Here is a 20,514-nt window from a genome sequence, read left to right as displayed (position 1 = left end):
TTTAAAGGAATATCTTTGCTTATTTCAAATATTCTTTTTCACTATTTACTTCAAGAAAATAAAAACAGCAGTCTGTTCTTTCACAGACGTGCACAATGTGCAGGGATATTAAACCTGGGGTGATCAAATAGCAGGAGAGTCATAGAAGTACCAAGACAAGGAAAAAGCTGCATTTTAATTACCAGTCATTGGTGATTATCAGTTTAACAATTGTATTTCCTGAAACAGAGATGATTTTCAGCATATCTTGAATGTAAAGAACGAGAGGAAACGGCCTCAAGCTGCACCAGGGGAGGTTTAGGTTAAACATTAGGAAAAACTTCTTCATCGAGAGGGTGGTCAAGCATAGGAACAGGCTGCCCAGGGAAGTGGTTGAGTCTCCATCCCTGGAGGTGTTTAAAGAAAGGATAGATACGGTGCTTGAAGACATGGTATAGATGGACTTGGCAGTGATAGGTTGACGGTTGGACTCGATGACCTTAAGGGTCTTTTCCAACCTTGACGATCCTATGATTCTATGATTCTAAACATGCTGAAGTCTGATGGAGGCCAAAATTGACACAAGCAGGTATAGGAATGCTCTGCCGAGGGATTTTATAATCTGGTGTACATAGATTCAGAACTGTAAATACAATTATTTCATAACTCCTTTACTTGTTAAAATTGATAGCAAAAGAATGCATGAGTTGCTTTATAGCTGCAACACGCAGTGGATCCAATAAATGATATAAAGCAGAGCCATATTTTATGTTCAAGCTTGCATAACATCCTGTATCAAAGAAGTTGTTTGGCATCTTCACAGTCCTCAGACACATGCACACACCTCTGCAAGGAGATATTTTGGACTACTAGATAAATGGAATCGTTAGCAACACACACAAAAATAACCCACAGATGGTTGTAGGCTCATTATGAATAGGGTTTCTGGTTTTTTGTTTGTTTCTTTTTTTTTTCTAAGTTTAAATCCATCAAAGCCAATAAACTGATGGATGTGTCTAAAGCGTTGTTCATAGGAAATATGATTTACTTGATTCTTTATCAGGAAAAAAATAAATAAAAGAAGGGCAGTCATAGTAGGGTTTAGTGGCAGAGTTAAAGCTTTTAGTCTCTCCTGAATCTCCTGCAGGCATCCATTTTTTTAAAAAGCATCTTTTAAGCTGTGTGATTAGGACTTTGGTTTATTTATTCTCTGGGTATCACAGATTTTCCTGTGATGGCTCATTTACTCTAGGAGAATTATTTTCTGGGCTTCAGATATTCCAACCCAGTGTCCACAGCTCATGGTGGGGGACACGGGAAGGAGTTCAATGGTAAAACGGTTTTAGCAGTGCATGGTTCTGTAATCTTAACTACTTCTACAATTTAAAATGGATAAGAAGCAACATTTCCTCTGTACTATAACCCCACTCTTCCAGGGAGGCAGAACAGATTAGTAAATATCCCCTCCCTGACTTTCGGCCATCAGTGCCCCATGGAAACATTGGAGATGGGAGCACAAGGGTTGCCTTTGCTTCACTCTGAGGTAGCCCCACGAGAAGGATGCCATCACAGACATTTTTCAAAGTTCATGTAAAAATATTTTCTCTGATTTAGCTACCAGTGTCTTACTAGCCTGCGCTCTTCATTGCCCTCCGCTGCTTCAAACAGCCACAGTTCCCCAATTTTGATGCAACACAGCAAAGTTTAATCATATCCCGTCCCTGCTGTTCCCCAGTTATTTGGCTCTGGAAAACTATAAACTCACTCTAAGTGACTTTGATATTTTAATTGCATTTGGAATATTTCCCTTCCAATGCGTTCTGACTGTGGCAGAGAAGCCATTCCCATGGCTAATTAATGCATTTACATGCCCCTTGTCATTATGCAGTAAAATATGCTTTTCAGAAAAAGACACGTTCACGGTGGATTACTGGGAATCACTGATAAAGAGCTTTTCCCTTTTTGAACAGCATTGAACAAGCCAAATTCAACATTTCGTACACAGCACTCATAACCACCTTCGAGATTTTCTGAATATTGTTTGATTGCTCCTCATCAGAGTATGTATTTCTATGGTTCATTTTCTCCAAGATATAGCTTTTGTTAATGATGATGGGCTTTCACTTTAAACAAACTGAGAGTTTCCATTCTTGGGTACCAATGCAATTCATTACAAGCTGCCTGTCACAGAAAGCAAATGCTGAGGCTGTGCATGGATGAAATCCAACAGCACACACCTATCTACAACAAAAAGAAAAATGCTCGAGACAAAAAGCCCCGTGTCATTGTCTCAGTCTGTGTTTGTTTGAATAACCATTCACATAGCACTGCCTGAGGCTCCCGTGCCATCATTTTGTAACCCTCTGACAAGGACCATTTGGATTTTTAATGTCTTCCCTATGGAAAGTAATTAAGGCGGATGAAAAACTTTGTGCTGCAATGGTTTGGGGCTTTTCTTTTGCTACTAATTATTTTGATTGAAAAGGAAACCTTTGGTGCAGCTCTTGGTACAGTCAGGTGTTTTATAGCTTTTCCTCTATAGCTGTTCTGAACATTCATATTGTCTGGACTAAGTCCCACAGCTGACGATTGCCATTATACTGCAGGAGAAGCACTTCAGCAGCAAAGGAGAGCTGCCCTGACATTCCTTTCTTTTTGTCTTGCCTGCCTACATCTCCTACCACAGCTCGTGGCTATCTTAGGCAATATTATTGGGAAAGCTAATATAAGGAACCTTTTGGCCAGTTGGAGAGGTCAAAAAATGGAACAGAAATTTTTTTCTTTTTTTAAATACTTCATTGCACTTTCCAGTCACCTGGTTGTCCTTAATATATTGATATATGAATATTAAATTTTCTAAGCAGGGCCTTTCTGTACAGCTATCAGGCTGTTGTTTCCATCCACCAGCCAATTAAAATTAGTCATTTCATCTGACAAAAAATAAAATGCTTTCCAGAAGGTACTGGAAGGAAACAATTAACAGATGATCTTCCATGACTGCTTTTGACAACAGTATACATTTCATTATTGTTTGTCATCTCTTGTCTTCAGTACATAAGCAGAGAACGATTTTCCCAGGGGTACATCTATGTCGGCATGTGGTGCTATACTGACAGGTTCAAATTAGTAGTTGACATGAATTACCATAAAACTTGGCATCTTTCCTCTTCATCACTGAAAAAGAAATTTAATTGAGGAAAGCAGCGGCAGGTGGAATTAAAGCTTGTCCATTTAGAGCTCTAGTGATAAATACTGGAGATTTAGAAAATTAATACTGAGTTTAGAGAAGAGCTAGTGTGGAAGAAGAAAAGATTGGAACAGCAATTGGAGAACCCAGATAATGGAAGAGTCCAGTGTTTTAACTATAGAGATGGGTATGAGACAACAGCAGACAAAGTGCTTGGCTGAAAGCTAAAGACGACTTTTTAGCATGGTGAAAAAGGATGGAAGAAAGACTTGACATTCAAATGGAGAAGAATAAGGTAGGGTAAAATGGTTTAGGCAAAAAATAGCTGGTGAAAAAACATTGACCAAAACTTGGCTGGCAACAGAAAGGATATGAATAGTTTGGATACAAACCATTCATTTTTATTTCAAGAGAGGAAAGATTCTCTATCTCGAAAGCAGGAGGCAAAGTGCTTGGAGATCTGTGCTCATTTCCCTCTTCTGCCATGAGCTTTTTGTGTGCCCTTGAGCCAGCCACTTGTGCCAACATTTTCAAATGCAATTGTCCTAATTAGACCATGACTTTTAGATGGTCCATTGAGCATCCGCAACATCTACAGCAATAGAGACACTTGTAGCAAGGAAAACTCATTAAACCCAGAAAAAACACTGAAGAAATCTACTTTCCTGAGCTATCTGTTAATTAAGAAGATTAGATGCAGAGCTGCAAACAAGCAAACTCTGTCTTTCTTTTTTAGGATTGTTTTAGTTTGTGTGGATGGTAAAACCCTGAAATTTTCCCAAACTTATGCATGCAAATTGAAAAATAAAACTTCAAAAGAAGTTCAAATAGGATTACCCAGGCTAAATCTCATTCTTTAATACTCAGTTCTTTCTTGATACATGTAGAACACTGCCTGTTGATAATGGCTGGGCAGACGGTACACAAACCCTTAGTCTCCAAAAAATCGTGTTAGCACAGCTTCATTTAAGAGGCTAGAAGTGTTTGGTCTGCATTTTCATACCCTAAAACTTAATCTCTTTAACATGGCTAGAAGAAAAACATTTTCCCCTCTGCATTCAGAGTAACTTTCCATGACAAACGCTGCCGAAAAGGTTTAAATAAGTCATGAAGAACTGGTGGGTTTTTTTCCCCTAGCTTGTTCCTTTTTCATATTCCACCAAGCACCTCTGCTACAGAGTTCCCAGATTAAGCTGGGCAAATCATACATGCATTTTCACTGCCCACTCCTCATTTTGTTGGTTCTCAGCTTGGGAGTGAGATTTGCAGAGATGCCACCACTTGCTCTGTACAAAGGTTCCTGGAGGAGTTGTGGGAGTCTCATCTGAGTCACAGCCAGCGCTGCTGAAACCCGCTCTATTGACAAGCAATATCTGCTGCTAAAGGAATGCGTAATGGTAAAGTTTTTCTGTTTATTTCTTGTAAAGGTATAAAATTTATCATGCAGTGAATCTACTTATTGTCTTGTGTGCTTAACACTATCAATTAAGCAAATATCCTGGTCGCTCTTTCTCACATTCTTCTTCACTGTACTTCAGACAGTGCCACTGAGCTGTAGCTTCACATTTCTGTGATCCTTCAGTTTGGCTGAGGATTTCTTTAGCAAATTCTTTCTCACCATTTTCACAGAAGGACTGAAACACTGTGGCCCAAGTCAGATCTTTTTCCTTAGCATAAAACATAAGCCACTTTGCTTTGCTCTTATTTTTTGTTTTGTATTAAGAAAGAGCAACTCAGGCCATTATTGATGAAGATATCAAAGTGCAACTGGCAGGACAAATGGGGTGACTCCACGCCATGTCACACAGACCCACAGTTCCACCATCATTACATTAGACAATTCTCAACAGAAAAGGCACACAGGTTGAACTTTCAGTGCAATGCAGCGCAGGTATTGCAGCCGCACGCTGTCCATGACAACTGAAGGAAGTTAAATGGTGTCATTCCCTTGTAGCGTATCCAAAATCTCATCTTTTAAGTATTGATGTCCTGTATACTTGTCTCAGGGGTGACTGATGAGAATTAGGTAGCTGCCAGTGGTGGCTCAGTTGATAAATTGGTTCACATCTGAGGCACTACACCATGAGATCAGGTGGCCTCAGACTGGCATTGCACTCCTCTTAATTAGCCTGGCAGCTTGCTGGATTAGCTAGTCAGCACGCACAGGAAAGAGAGCCACTTCCCAATGGGAAAGGAAAGGGAAATGTCTGGAAGGACAATACTGAAAATCAGCACAAGAAGGAAACTGGTGGGAACGTCTGCTGAATCAATAGGCAGGCTCAAAAGTAGACCAAGGGAAGCAGATAAGTGAGAGCATGGAGCGTTTTCCATCCTCCATTCCAGTATTTTACCCAAACCGGTCTACTTGCCATTACAAAGGTTTCAGATACTTCTGTTGATAAAACAGCTCTGTAAATCACAATAAAAAGCTTGGTGCAACAGTCAGTGCTATTTTTATGCTTGTAAACTACCTTCAAAAAAAAAAAGTAAATTTTAAGTCAAACCCAGGACGCCAGTGTGGTGAGTTTTACCCTTCTAAAACGGAATGCAATGTGAAAATAGGATGGATCCTTTTGTAGCTCAGTTATTTTATTTTCCTTCTAAGTAATGGCTAATCCAGCCATCATCTGCTGGCTTTCAGGTATGGAGCTCCCCAGCTCTCCTGTGCCAATGACTCCAGCCAGATCATTAACAGCAAAATTGACAGTATGCTCCTCTAACTGGTACTTGGACTTACACCAGAGGAATCCTTATGCCCAATCATGAGTAGCTCACATAATATCAGACAGCTTTAACTTACTTTGTTTCTAATAAAACGTTAGCCATTAAGTCCAATGATGGAAGCCAACTCTGTGTTTTCTCAGCCCACTATTTCTCCTTCGTTTTTTCATTTCATCCATTATCTGTGCTAATATTTTGATTAGAATCAAAACAACTATGTAATAGCTATTATTACATTTTCTACTATAATTATTTCTGACTGCCATAGCCAGGATTTTGATGTCCAAGACACTGTGAGCTATATTCTGACAGTATAATTTCTGTACAAGCCCCTAAGCCTACAATTTTATATAAGGTAAGAGACACTGAAGAGCTGGGGCCAGCCAATAAATAGGGTGTGATCACAGAGTCACTGTTGAGGGTCCTAGAAGAAAACTCCAGAAATTGTGAAGAAAAGAGAAAGAAGAGACAAAGTTAATTGAAGCCATTAACCATGAACCTTTCTGACCAGCCTGAGCTGGCTGATGGCTTTGCAAGAGGTTGGGGTATCGGCCTATTCCCCCTGGCATAGCACTAGCCAGCCACATATTGATTCTTCAGATCCAAATCTACAGCAGCTGTAAAATCACCTATTTCCACCAAGGTGAACACAGCAATCCTTTGGACCCGGCCAGCTTCTCAGCTCCATTACTTTGCTTGCACTCAAGGTAAATACACTCACTGCTCCCGTAATAGCGTACGCAATAATGAATAACAGGGCTTGGCTTGTTTTTTAATCAAATAAGGCTGTCCCCATTAAGCTGAATTGTTTGTATTTCAGTGTAACTGTTTCATTTTACTTTAACGTTTTCCCCATTTAAGATAATTTTACAGATCTTGTTTTCCATTTATTTTCAGTTCCTTAATATTTTCCTTTACCTAGTGAATGGGAATTATCTCAGAGTCCTATAACATCTATGTTCTTCCAGCAATGCTCATTTAGAGGGTACACAAACACTTCCACATGTTGATATTTTGAAATCTGGAGTTAATTACAGTAATTTCTATTCAAACAGGCCTATCAAGAATAAAGCAAGAGGAGGCTGGATTTCTTGGTGTACTGCCTGAAGATGTGCGTTAATTAAAGACATAAGGAGCCTATTTTTTCTTTTTATTGTTTTCTTCTTCAGATATCCTTAGAATACTAAAGCAAAGCAGAGTTCGTAGGAAAATGCAATAACTTTTATTGCACCAACTGGTACATCCAAAAGAAACACACACACACTCTTGGGCACATAAGAGTGAGCGTGGCAGCTGAAGACCAGGTATTTATTTGCCTAGCTGGGGCTGAGTGGCCTCAGTCAAGGACAGCATGGATTTCCTCAGATATCCTCCCAGGCACCAGTCCCCCTCCTAACGGGGAGGGATCGCACAAAGGACAGCAGCAGAGTCCTCCCACAAGGACAGGTGTCAGTCTCCGTCTACCTCCACGTAAGAGGAGTGATGAAGCTCTGCCCACGCTGTGTCCAGCTCTGGGTATATCCATCATGAGTCTCATAGTGGTTTTTTTTCCTGAACAGTTTTTAAGCTACAGAAAGCCCAGGGTGAGTGAAGGCTGATGAATGAATTAGCTCTGACTGTTTCTCCCCACCCCAATACAGGAAAAAGTGCAATGGCAAAGAAATTGCAGAAAGCGTATGTTCAGGAGTAAAACAACCACGAAAACAAAACCCCCCAAAACCCACCCCCAAACCCCCACAAACACAACAACAAATAACCCAAAACAACCACCACCACGGGGTAGAATTTTGACTCTAAGTCCCCAATAGTCCCACTGAGTTCTGAGGCATTAGGAAGACATCTAGGACCAACAAATGTGGCATTTTACCATTCAGAATAATCCCCTGACACTAGAAATAAGAGATTTGAGGCAGCTCATGGCATTGGTGCCACTATGTTTTCACTAGACACTCACTAGCTCTTTCATTGTACACAAACTTGTTGAGCTACTGCAGCTCTCGGTCATTAACTACTAATTAAAAATATTTACTTCACTTTCCAATCTCTTATTTAACATGCCACAGCAGACCTCAGCCATATTGAATAGTCTCACTAGCCATTGCCAGCAAACATTGATTAAACGAAACAACAAGCTCCAGGCTCTGATCTCAGCTGTGTACAGATATCGCTATGCACTCTGCTCAAAAGTGCTCTATCATAGAGGGGCAGGAGCAGATTATATTTTAGAATGAGGATGCAGCAACCCAGAACAAGCATTTGGAAGCATCTGACTCCTCCCAAGTGTTCAGCAAATGCAGAAGCGAGCAGGTATAGTCTCTCAACCTCCCATAGTTTGTAGATGAGAGCAGGCTAGTGAGATATACGGAGGAGGTAGCTCAGGATACAACGCTGTGGTGGGATCTTACTCACACACCCAACACAGAGGCCACAGAATAAGGCATAAATCTGCTGTCTGTGCATTGATGGAAGGAATTTCACAATATCTTATGGGAAGACGATAGGCTGTCCAATCATCCCTGACACTAAAAACATTCCTGTGACTAAGGCATGCCTTCAAGAGCAGGTGTACACGGGCAATCCATACATAACCAATGATAAATTGCTTGACATAGCATGTATTTCAGAAAGACTCTCCCCATAGGTATATGTACCAATATGACCAGAGATTTGAGAGTGCCAATAGTTTCTTTTCCAAGAAGGTTTTTTTTGGGTTGTTTTTTTTTTTCCATTTTATAACCACAACCAAATCATACAGCTCTTTACCTATGTAAAGGGATTGCCAAGCCCACTTGTAAAAAGATGTGCAACCCAGCACAATATTTCCTGGTTATATTAGATCTCAGACAAATCTGTCACCAACCTGAGCTCACAAGTTTCCAATATTCTCATCATACTCAGTGGAAACTAAGATTTTAAGCATGCATTAAGGAGTAACAGTTACACAGATCTTACATCTCAAGAACTTTAAACATCCACATACACACGGAACAGTTAAGGATAAATTTACTTAAACCCTTAAAACCGTGGAAATGTGAAGCATCTGCAACCACATACTAACTTTACTCCAAGGAAAAAATATGCAGAGAAACAAAAATAATTTAAAAAAAATGCTTAATTAGGGCTAGTTTTCCAAGTAGACAATTAAGTTTTCCACTGCTTTTCATTCCTTAGGATTCTTAGAAGAGCTTCATATTCATCACTGAGCAAGCTCAGGTTTTCACTTTAGCTTTTCCCCATTTTGCTCCACAGCTTCTGATCTTATCAGTTGCAAGTGCTGCAGACTTAAATCACATTCAGTATCTGCTGACACCAGTACCCATAATGAGCAAAGCAAAAGTTACAGGATAAGTCGGAATTCCTTGATTTGAAGAAAATAGAAACTCAGTGGGTGTGGGGGATAGAAGTGTTGAAGTGAAGTGTATGGAGAAAAGCAACTTATTTCTTCACAAGTTCATAGAATTTATATAAAGAAAAAAAAATATTTCCTTTTTCTCTGTTCAGTTCTTACACAAGTCACAAGTATAACATTTAAAAATTAATAACTAGCTTATAAAATTTAATTTCCTTTGCCTCTGACAGAACTTTCTTTCCCCCAGAAAATTCACAAGATTCCATAAAAGCAGTTGCAGAAAGGCAGTGTTTTTTAAGCTAACATCAACATACACAATATTAAAACCACTAAGATTTTTTTTCTTTTTTAACATAAGAAAAAGAGTTATTTTTTAACACATGCAGAGCTCAGTAAAAAACCAAATACCATCCCTGATGCTTTCAGATTATGTATATGTGGAATTAAAATGAACTTACATTTTTTTTTCTACTACTGCATCAAAGTTGCGTTTTTAGACACGGCCTTAAAGGAAGCAGGAGGATGTACTATTGTGCTGGTTTCAGCATAAGCAAGAATAGTGCTAAGGCTAATCAAAAGAACATATTTTAAAACAAAACCAAAACAAATCAACCCAACACTAAATTGTTCTAATTAAAGGAAAAAAAAGAAAAACATAAAAAAACACCCCAAAAAACAAATAAACAAATAGAGCTAAGAACTCTTTCCATGTAAACCATATCTTTGAAGAGCAATACCTGCTAAAGAGCTCTTTATATCCCCATTCTGCATGCTCTTTGGCACAGGTGGGCTCCTATTGATTTCAGCTGCCCATTTTCACAGCAGCTGCTTCCTGCACTCCGCATTGCAAGCGTGCCTCTGCTTTGGGAGTTTTTATCCCTCCTTCCTGGGCATGGTTTATGAGCTGTGTGAGAAATTAAGAAATTAAGAGGGGAAAAAAGATGAAATCCTAAATGTAGCTTTCTGTGAATTCACTGCACCACATAGCCAGAACCCAAAAGCCCCTGCCATGATACAGTAAACTATCCAACTTGCATAAACATGGGTATAAGTTATCCCTGTGCTTCCTGCTTTTCCAAAGGAATCAGAAGCACTCAGTTGGGATGTGTTAGGAGAACAAGAGACAGTGTTACAAGTTTTTTAAAAAGAAATCTGGCAAAGCCATATAGCTTTAGATGTAGATTAGTAGGTTATCTGGAGTTCTCCAGCATGTGTCTAGGTCACAGGGAGTTCACTTTTTACTTAGACTAGATTTGGTTTAGTAAATGTTTGCTGTCAAGGGTAGTGTAAAGGTGTAGCGTTCTTATCGCAATTTTGGTGGCTATTTATTTAATGACATGCCAAGATTGGCAGGTGTTTACTGATGGAAATATGTGGGCCAGTGCACCAGTTTCTCTAGAGAGAACCAAGTCTGTGATTAACTAAAATTGGTTTTGAAGTTAATTGTCCAGAGGACCTTCCACTAAACACAGTAAAATTTTCATCTCCATAAAAAAAGTCACTGGCCAGTTGTCACGTGTATAGGTCGTGCGCTTAACACGTATGGCTGCTCCTCCAGGGCACAGTCAGTATCTCTGGAAGGCTTTTGTATTTAACAAATATCCCCTTTCAGCCACTGCTATCTGATTCAATTTTCTTTTGACTGTCTGCCTCTGGGACTTTTTAATTTTCCAGGATGTGGTTTTTCTCTTTCAGCACACTACCACTCATCACAGAGAGCTGCAGTCCATACCTTTGTGTGCAATAAACCTTTAGGGCTGAAGAGGAAAGGCATATAGCTTTCTCTGTGACATTTCATTTCATCAGCTCTGCCAGATCTTTAAATATCCAGAGTACTTAACTCATATTCATAGAGTCCTGCCAGCTCATTAAGGGTCTGTGATTCCCTCATAACCCAGCAGAAGGAATATGTGCTTTGAAAGATCCACTTTCCTCAGTTCTCTGCCAGGTAAGAACAGTTTGCAACAGCTTTCTCAGCTTTTTGTGCAATTCCCCTGCTCTATTAGAGTCAAACATTGCTGCGAGCTGTGGTTCTAGGCTAAAAGTGCTTCCTCTCACTTCCACCATACACAGAGATATTTTTGTACCAGTGGTAGTTTGAAAAAGATTAATTGGGGAAAAAACCTGGCTTCTCAAAGGATTGTGTTCCCCATCATGTGTGTTTGCTTCCAGTCTCTTTTGTAGCCTGCCTGAGATGAAAGTCAGCTGCTGGCAGTACTATTTTGTTGTTAATGCTTGTTTCTTTACTGGCTCTGTCAACACTTTTAGAATATTCAGGTTTTTTTCCCCAATGGAGGGCACTGGTGCAGACTGATCCCCATCAGCCAGCTCACTAGCAGATCTTAAGTCATGCCAGCAATTCTTTAATATCTATTTGTTCCTGCTTATGCCCACAGCAGACACCTCCAAAGTTGTACTATTTTGTTTCATTTATGTTAACTGATTCTCCTAAGCTCCTGTGGCGTATTCAAGAAAACAGTGGGCCACATTTTCCTCTGACTTGCAGGAGGCAGGGAATTAAACAACATGTTCTCACCAAATTTCTTTATTCTTACAGCAGTGATAAATTAATGCTGCTTGCTCCAGTGCAACTCCCTTTCAATCTTTCAGAATTTGAAGGCGGCGAATCCCCATTTCTTCTGAAATAAATACAGATGCATGGCGAATATACTCAGGGCTATCACCTTGGGCTTTTAGCGATGATAAACCTTTGGCAGATGCTGCCATGGGAGTCACATTGCCACTGGCTCCACGGGGCCACCTGAGGTGAAAGTTGGCTTCTTGGATGTCTCCAGCCACGACAGTTTTGAACATCGTGTCTTCTGTTTTACTATTTCAGACAGCTCCATGTTGCCATCAGAAATCTTTTTCACTGGCACAGATGATGACGAATTTCTATTTGGAAAAAGCAAAGCAGTGAGAAGTAGTTTTGGATTTTGTCACATTTTGCACTAGAGCTGGCTAGAAAAATGAAAGAGAAAGGTAAAACAATCTGACCTCAGAAAAGTCAATATTATTGATTCCTGGTCAAACAGGATTTAACTGTGAACACACAAAACCCCGTAATAAACAGGAGCAAAACGCCTGCTTTGTTTTAAATGACAACTTACTAATGCATTATGTGCTGTAGGAAACTGATGTAACAAGATTTGTTGCAAAACCTTATGAAAGTGAAGGTAATATTTAGTTTAATTCAAACTCAGTTATCACACTCCTCTTGTATGCGTGTGTTCACAAGCACCAAAATGTGTGCATCTGGCCAGGGTCACTAGTATGTGACACAGACAGCAAGGTTTATCAATACATACCAATCTTTTAAACCCATTCTATTGTTTCTTCTGGAGCTCTCGCGCATTAACATTTCCATTCATACTTTTATCCAGACCAATTTTAACGTTTCTCGTGTAAACCTCTGTAATGCCATGGTTTTCTCCATTAGTCAGCGCCAAATCATGACAAATAAGCAAGTCACATCTTTGTTCCTGTACTAGCTGTAGAGAATTGAGAAACTCTACCTTTTTCCTGATTTTAACCAAAGACCAAGTGTTCTGTGGCCATAAATCATTGCCAGAATATCTTAGTCCTGCTTGTTTGCTTGGGATGAAGTTTCCTAAACCTAAATGTATTTAAAAATGGATTCCTGCTTTTAAGGCACTGTCATCTTCAGGAAAATTAAGATGTTTTTCCCATTGTACAGTTGTGTTAATAATTTTTGAGTTCTCAAAACACATATAGTATCGTGGCATTTTTCTATCTAAATTGTGAGTCAATGCCATGTAAGTTTGAGCAATTCTTTGCCCTTCACAAAGTCCTCTGACCCCGAACACAGTAGGAACGAAAATCCTATCTTAAAAACCCCAAGGCACTCCAGTAAGTTTGGTACCAGAAGACCCATCCTCCCGCTTGCCATGCATGCTCCTGGCTGCATCACCAAGTCCTTTATCAGCCTCCAGCCCACTGCGCCCACCACTTGATCTCTCAGATGAACAACAGAGGGTGTTCTCACACATATTATGATTGCAACTATGTTAGGTAAAAAAAACAGCAGCCATGACCTGTCCTCTGATATTAGTCACTATGCAGTTTAGTTGGTTAGGCCCTGCATGATTGCTTCTTCCCCATTCTTCCTACAGAATGGGCCTTGATTGCTCTTTGTCTTGAGTTGGAAAGAGTGCTTGGCATTTCCAGCCTGCAACAAGGCTTAGGTCTGAGATGGTCATTTCATTCAGAAGTCCCCTAATGACAGTCATCAAGGGCTTTCAGTGTGACAATCACTTTCTAACATTGAAAATCCAACTTAAATATGTGGGATGTAGAAACAATTACCCAAATTGTCCTAGCCACTGAAGACAGTTTGTCCAGTGGAAAGAAAATGCCTGTTATGGTCAGTAAATGCCTGTTATGGTCAGTGACCTCCCTACCAGGGTTAGTGTTGCACTTCTGAAAGCCCCTGGCAGCATCCCAGTTGAATGGTGTGGGAAGTGGACAGCTCTTCCCAGCCACCAGCACCAAGCCCTGCTGTTTCTTACTGGTCTTCTCTCATGATGCTAACAGCCTCTCTGAGTTTAAAGGGTAAAACAGAAGGGAATGGGAAGAGAAGCTCTCACTATATTTAAAAAGGAAGGACCATGTTCATAAGAAGGCTCTCTCCTACAGATTTGCTGAGAGAAGCACTGCACTGCTTTTCCATACTATGAGAAACTACAGCTTTTGATTAAAAAAGGGGTATCTGGGCAGTCTTATGCTCTTGTTCCCTACCCATCCTTCTGCTGTACGACCATCCGAAGCCACATGGTGATTTAATCTGAGGATAGTCCTGAATACACCTGGGGAAATATGCAATTCTGCATTCTCTGACTCACTAGTCACAAAATACACCTTAAGGTCCCAATCTGGAGTCCTTATTTAAACAAAATACATCATACTATCTTTATGCTTCAGATTTGGAAGGTTTATGGCCTAAAACCAGATGTGCTAGGGTGGGAGTGAATTATTCAGCAATCCACATCTGTTTCAGACACTGGTGGCTCAGCTGTGGCTCTACACTGAACTAGCCTTGAGACTGCAAACAGGAGCTGTAGGTCAAGAAAATGAAACAATTCCACATCTAAGCACATGCTGAAGTTAAATAATTGTCTCAAAATCCATTGCAGCTATTGCATTGAACTTGGATCCAGTAGAGCCATGCTTTAGAGATTTCCTGAACTGGAGCCACGTTTATATGAAAAACTCAGGAGTAAAAATGATCACCAGAAACACATCATTTGTTTGCCAACAATCCTATTTCAATAGAAATAAGTTTAAAAGCAAAACCTCCTCCACGTCTAAAATTTGGATATTATGAGTTTAATATTCCAGATTTGGGAGAGGTCTTCAGAAAAAAGTATTTAAAAATTTCCCACCTGACATAAACTGCGTATTTATTATTTTTTGCATTTTTGTCATTTTGTTTGGATATGGAATTGAAAAACCTAGCGTAAAAAATTTGGAGTGCTTTACACTGTCATTGGCAGTGCAGGAAAAACAGTATTTTCATGATTGACCTTGAAATGGGAAAGCTTAAAGCTAACTCATTTAATTTTATCCTATGTTTATTTCATCGGGTATTACATCAAAATGGGGAGTTAATTTTTCTCTTGGTGATTGAGAAAGCATTCCAGGTAATCAGCAAATCAGACAGGTCTGTCAGGGAGAAACTCTGAGTTCCTCATATTAAACCAGAACAGGCATTTCTGAAGCCCAAGAGGAACATGGGCTGCACTCGGAAAGGAGGATTTGCTATTTGGAACTGACTTGTCAATGATGAGGAGTATGTTATGGTGAAAGAAAATCGATGCAGAGATGGCAGTGGAGCTGAACAGTAAGCAGTTGGTAAATGAACGCCTGTCTCCTTTATAGTCTGATCCCGAAACCTCTTTGATATTTTTTTCTAGGAAATCAGACTGGTTTTATTCTTAATTTGAATCATGATTTCCTCAGGTGCCTACAGATACTAGAAGCATCCACTCACCTTTGAATAAAATACCTAACCTGAAAGTAAAACTACCAACAACGCATGTTGTAGACAGTCAACCTGACGGGTGGATTCCTCACTAGGTTATAACAAATTTATGCCAATGAATTTTTATTGTAAAGTTTTACTATAAGGTGAGCAAAATTATGGTAGTGTTGCCCTCTGTGTTTAACAGAAGCTATTAAAAATAACTCGGTCTTTTGCAAAATCTCACAAATTATGCATCACTTTTGAGAAGATTAAAAACAATCCTGATGCATGAAACTGCTAGCAGTTACATTAACACGAAGACAAAAGTAAAGTTTTAGGTATGAAAGAGGGCAGAGGAAAAAAAAATAAAAAAAACCCAAACCAAACAAAAGAAACCCTACTTGCAAACTTCAGCAGAGGCAGCTGGTTAACGTCATCCAATGCCAAATTCAAATCAGCAATTTTAGCTTCCATTTTTAAGAACCTAATAAAGCTAAACCTCTAATTCTACAGAACATCCCAAGATGTTTTTTATAAATATACTGTGATGAATGAAAAACCCCCTAAACTCAAAGATTTAAATGACTGCATTTATTATGAGAGATAAAAGTATATTCCTCAAAGGAATTCATTAATGTAGTAATGTTACTATCATACTCTGAACTTTAATGGGTCTTTGAGCAAAGAAAGAACCTGATGTTTGGCACTGCTATGTAGATTTTCATCTTTTCAAATAATGTTTTCTTTTGCTGTTAGAAAGGGGAAAAAAGATTGTCCTTTCATGTTATTTTCATTCTGTAGTCATCAGGTTTTGAGCTATGTATATTTAAATGTTCATTATCAGACAGAAAAAGTTAACAGAAATGTCATATTTTTAGAAGTTTATGGAATTGCTGACAAATACCTGATGCTAGCTGGGAGCTCAGTGACTCTCTGTAGTGGTATCCTCCATCTGTCTTCAGCAGGGTAAAATCAACGCCAAGTCATCAACACCATTGATTAGACCATCTTGATGTAGACCTGTGAGGACCTCCTTCACGAGAGAATGAAGGACTAGTTTATTTGTCTGTGACTTTCAGTCTTTTAGCACCTAATGATAGTTCTAAAAGTGAATGTGACTATTGTAACAGAAGCACGCAGCTCCTATGAACTGCAGTAAGGTAGTTTCCAAACAGGTACATATGTACCCTGACTGGCTATATGGGCTATCTTTGACTTGAGAGGTTGTCAGGTGGGGCTGTTAGTCAAAAACCACCATCTGGAGATATCTTCTGCACCCATTGACCTGAAGGATTGCGAAGTTGTTTTTCCAAGTCCTTGAGCCTGGCTGAACTCAGCTGTAGTTTAGCTCAACATAGTGTCTGCCAGCTGAGTCCTATCTTAAAACTTAAGTTAATTTTCAGATATAATCATTTTGCTATACCACAGACATTGTCCTATTCGGGCTTTCATAGACAGTTAATTAGTTTGCACTATTCACCTTGCCCATTAGAATATAGGAGACTGTTTCCAAAATGATCAGTCTGCCCTCTTTTCTATTATTGATCATAACTTTTGACTCTACAGTATATTAAGCCAATGACATTTTGCCCTTGTTCAGTTTTCTTTTTGACACAAGAATGAGAATGATGATAAAAACATGGAAAATAGTCTGGCCATGAAGATTCAAAAGAGCTCACTCTCATTCAAGAAGACAGCACAAAATCTACTCAGAGAGCAAGAGGAAAATGATAATATTTAAGTGTTAGATTATTCTTCTGATGACCTTGGCTAGAGGAAGCTAGTACAGTTCAGCTGTACTGAATAGGCTCTGCCACTTCATTTTGATACCTTTAAACAAAAAGGACAAATACAGGTTCCCCATTTAATAACCCAAATTAAAGTTTACAATAAAATTTTTGGTGTTCAGCTGAAACAGCGTGAATACATATTCAAGTGGAAGCAGACGTGAAGAGTTTCACTCTTAAATTGCATTCTCATAAAGGCCATTTGATCATCATCAGTCTAAAGAGGAAAGCTGACAGTGTACACAGACAGTAGAGCCTTTACCTTCTAGAAGTAATAAAAATGGATAACATGACATTTTTCATAGACCTTTGACTGCTACAAGATATTTGGGAAATAAAATGCAAAACAAGTTCAAACTGCTTAGAGTAGCCGGTTATCAGTGAAAGCTAGATAAATTTTTCTTGCGTGTTTGTTTTCTCCTTTATTTTGGTCTGCTTTTCAGATACAGACATGTTAAAATAAGTTCTTGTTACACAAGAGGTAAAAAAAGAGCATTACCATATTCAATTTCCCAGAAATGTCTATTGTAGCAGTAAAAACAGATGGCACCAGAAACAAATGAACATCAACTATTCTTGAAGTGAAGTATGTCTAATTAGAACAGGTTGTTTTTGATAAGATAATGACTTTTGAAAATTCATCAATTTTTATGCAATAAAAAGAAATTGCAGCAAACATTTTCAATAGCCTGCAATACTTGCATCCAGGCAGAGTTCATTTAATTGGTCTGACAAGGGTTGATCTTGCAAAGGTCTGAGCACTTTTTTATTTCTTGCTGAACTGACAGATAAAGGCACTTGAAACTTTTTCAGAAGCCTGCTGGCAACATACACACCCAACTGAATGGAGCTCAATTTGGTCAAAAGCATGGCTGTAACATTGCAGTACCAAATGCTTTTTTTAACCTATGAGCTGGGCATTTATTGCTGATCATTCTGAAAGACACATACCTACACTGAGTTAGCTTCTGCCCTGGAACTACTACATTTATGCTGAAAATGTAATATAGGACTGTAGATGCTATGGCTGTGGATGCAATTGACTTCTAGCGATCCGGATTTCAAATATCTATTTTTATGTATATATCTCTTTTTCACCTCTATGGAGGCGAGACTTACGGAGTCCATTACCACACGGTTCTGAATAGAGAAAGGGTCGGTACAAGGCAGGACAATAAAACACTACCACACCTGCACCTTGTGTGGAATAGCTGTAACAAGTTTCTCCCTATCTGCCTAGGAGTCTTGTAGGGATTTCCAGAAGATTCTCATTAAATCATTCATATTTGAAAAACACGTTGTTACGCCTATGATTTTTAAAGGTTTCCCTTATCTTTTCTATTATTTTCCTACATTCAGCTCAAAGAGAGCTTGGATTTTCCATGCTTGACATCTCTCTCTCTGCCCTGTTGTAACTACAATCACTTCTCTCTTTGCCTTTTGCTGTGAAATTCCACGATAAAAAACATAAAGGTAGGCCCATACTACATCTAGCTTTCATCATTTTGTCATTCTGTGGGATTTCCAGTGCTTCCCCTCCTGACATCCTCTCTAAAGTCTCCAGGAATAATTGGACAGAAATACCATTGATAACAAATATAGACATTAAGACTTTTTGAATCCCCATGTCTATCCTACGAAGTAGTATTCTTGTTTCTTCTACAAACATTAAAAATCAGACACCTGGAGAAAAGAGATAACACGAATGTTCTCTGGAACAGTCTCCTCCTCTCAAGCACTTCTGAGAATATGCAATTCACATCAAAACCAAGGAGACTTGCAAATTCCTTGTCTCTGGTCACGGACATGAAAGCATGGATGAATATGGACGTTCGCAATTCATCTTAGGTTAATATGCCCACTGTTTTTCAATGAAAACTAAAAGAAAATCACACCACTCTCCCTCCAAAATGGCCCAATATCATTGAATTGACAAAGTTTAATAGGATTTGGCAATTAAGATATAGAAACAGGCACTGGATAAATTGAGGAAGGTCCAGCTTCAGCTTCACACCTCTAAATAATAACTCATAACAGATTACTTCTGAGTGTTTACCCAAGAAATAAAATGTTGTGAATTAAACTCATTTGTTTCTAAGAGAGCAGGAAAATGAAGTACAAATATATTTAACCATAAATAAAGTATTGACACTTTTTCATGTATGCCAAAAGTCTAAGAAGCATTTTGTAGGGGTTGGTCTCCATGCCTCATGAAAGTGTATAAATATTATTTATGATCAGAACATTTAGATACAACTCAAAATTTAGAACATCTGTAATCTGAGATTTTGGGTTGAAACCAACAAAGATATATTTCCAAAATATTGCTCAAGATGATTTTTTAAATACAAAATAAGCAATATCTCTGACGAAGGGAAAGCTCAATGACAGAAAGAGAATTATAAAAAAACCCCACCTATCTCTAACATGGGGTGACATTAATTAGAATTAGAGCTATTATAGTGATGAACCCATACTTGATGTTCAGGAACAGGGTTTTGTCAGTATGAATAGAAAAAGAAAGGAAAGAAGCTTGAAAACATGGAGGCACTAGAGCATTACCATGTAATATGAATATATTAATGTGTGTCAATGAATTTTGTCTAGCTGAAGCATACTCATTTCCATATCACTTACTGGAGATGATTACTTAACATTTTAGTTAATATTCAATGTTAATTAAATAGGCTGGCAGGAGAGACATGGCTCAACATCTTTTGCCTCTTCTCTCTCCTTTATTAAAGCAACTTTGGCCTCAGGACAGTGAAGGATTTTGCTACTTAACACTAGCATCATTAAATATATTAAGCATCATCTCATTAAAGAGACTATGAATTTTCAAATGGTTTTCTATGAAGTTTCCTCAGTCTGCTCCTAAGTACTGCAAGTTATTTCATTACATTCAGTACAACTTGGCTGGAGAAAAGAATATCCATCAGGTTCACATCCAAGATGTTAGAAAGATTCAACCAGAAGTAGTTCTTTGATTTAGACATTTTGCCCCCCTGCTTTGATTTCCCCCCCGCCCCCTTCTGACAAAGGTTTGTATAAGCCATAAAATACTTCACTGATTCCCTAGGCTTACACAAGTCTGGTTCTTTTGTAATTTCTGACAGCTGCAACATTGGCAGCACTGTTGGATTTAATTAACCTGACAAAATGTCTGCTGGCCCTTTCCCTCCAGAAGAGCTTTTGTTCACTGAAGAACACTCAAGTATTAGGACAGGTCTGTGAATTTTGAAGGCTGAAGTTAACTGAAAGATGTCCCTGTCCATATGCATAAACAATAAGGCACCTGATTTACCTGATTGAGAGCGTAGGACCTAGCCAGTTTAAGCTCATGCAAAACATGGTTTATATGAGTAAATATGGCAGCTAATCACAAATCATCCTGCCTAGCTTGGATTCTCTCTACTGAGCTAGACCGTAACAGGCTTCTCTGTAGCCTAGCAGGGTTCACTGAAATATAATACGGTTGGCTGAGATTTTTCACTTTCAGAAAACTCAA

At 38.9% G+C, this 20,514-nt stretch overlaps 1 long non-coding RNA gene across 1 annotated transcript in view; it reads right to left on the bottom strand.

The window, feature by feature from the left end:
• Positions 1–11,904: 11,904 nt before the first annotated feature.
• Positions 11,905–20,514, bottom strand: part of LOC148054874 (uncharacterized) — a 61,298-nt gene continuing 52,688 nt past the window's right edge. Inside the window, exons 2-3 of the long non-coding RNA XR_015706423.1 lie at positions 16,124–16,252; positions 11,905–12,131 (exon numbers count right to left, since the gene is read on the bottom strand). This is a non-coding gene — a long non-coding RNA (uncharacterized LOC148054874). The remainder of the gene's footprint in view (positions 12,132–16,123; positions 16,253–20,514) is intronic.

Source organism: Nipponia nippon, unplaced genomic scaffold (genome assembly GCF_047370975.1).
Source record: "Nipponia nippon isolate SJK-2023a ecotype South Korea unplaced genomic scaffold, ASM4737097v1 scaffold_3, whole genome shotgun sequence".
NCBI lineage: Eukaryota > Metazoa > Chordata > Aves > Pelecaniformes > Threskiornithidae > Nipponia > Nipponia nippon.
Note: the sequence above shows the minus strand (reverse complement) of the source record. Positions and strands in the feature narration are given on the sequence as shown.